The sequence below is a fragment of the Pteropus vampyrus genome, unplaced genomic scaffold, assembly GCF_000151845.1.
Source record: "Pteropus vampyrus isolate Shadow unplaced genomic scaffold, Pvam_2.0 Scaffold189, whole genome shotgun sequence".
NCBI classification, from domain to species: Eukaryota; Metazoa; Chordata; class Mammalia; order Chiroptera; family Pteropodidae; genus Pteropus; species Pteropus vampyrus.
This window is the reverse complement of record NW_011888970.1, coordinates 565,513-566,551: the sequence shown is the minus strand read 5'-3', so window position 1 is coordinate 566,551 and position 1,039 is coordinate 565,513. Positions and strand designations below refer to the sequence as shown.

The window sequence follows — 1,039 nt, the reverse complement described above, 5'->3', positions numbered from 1 at the left end:
TAGACATTAATTATAAGTGCGATCATAATTATGAAACATAGAATATAATTTCCTTATTATAGATAGAACAGAAAAGCACAACAAAGACATGAAACTTCTTAAACTCACTACTGATGCATAGTCCCTGTGGGGTTCAGGTGTATTTGCTTCTAAGCTTTTTTGCATTGTTAACGAGTTTGCTGCCACGCACACCGTGCCAACGGGCGTCCCCATTCTGGGTGCTGTCAAAGGAGAGACTTTATTCAGGTAAACAGTGTGGAAACCGGGAAGACCGGGCCTCTGGAGGACACCGGAAGTTTGCATCCGTGAGACAAAGGGGAAGCTGGCTTTAATAGAGGGTACCTGCCCCTGGTTTCTGATGGGTCTATTTCCATATAAATGAAGGATCCAAATTTACGCAGTCTGATTGGTTCAAATAGGATTGTCTTGATTAGTGGTTATGGAGCTGCTCTGATTGGTCAGTAAAGATGCAAATGAGGCTATAGCTGTGCAGTTCTGATTGGATGGGGCTGGTTTCAGTCCATTGGTCGAAATACGATTCCAGGAAGTCCTTTATAGGGTCAGCTCAGCCAGCAGGAACACGGTCAGGAGGTGGCAGCTCAGTCTGGGATTCTCCCATATGCAGGCTGTGTGAAGCCCCTGTAAACACTGGCCACTGGACGCTGGTTATGAATTTGGGCCCTGCTGACCACAGGATTCCTTTTCTGCAGGCATATTCCATCTCAAGGTCAACGGCACACACACACACACACGTTTTATTTACTAAGCAGAGTTATACTTTATGCGCTCTAAACAAAAATTTTCTTTCTTGGGGCATAATTTACAGATAATAAAATGTGCATTTAAAAAGTGTTTTCTCTACAGCCATGCCACCCTGAACAAGCCCAATCCCGTCTGACCTCGGAAGCGAAGCAGGGTCGGGCCTGGTGAGTACTTGGATGGCAGACCACCTAGGAAGACCAGGTGCTGTAGGCGTAAAAAATAAAACATAAGGGATTGTAAGCTGACAAGGTCCTTGCAATCTGTGAGGTCAACCAAG

At 45.2% G+C, this 1,039-nt stretch overlaps 1 pseudogene; it reads left to right on the top strand.

Moving 5' to 3' along the window:
- The first annotated feature begins 856 nt into the window (after positions 1–856).
- On the top strand, positions 857–975 carry LOC111746450 (annotated as a pseudogene).
- Positions 976–1,039: the final 64 nt, after the last annotated feature.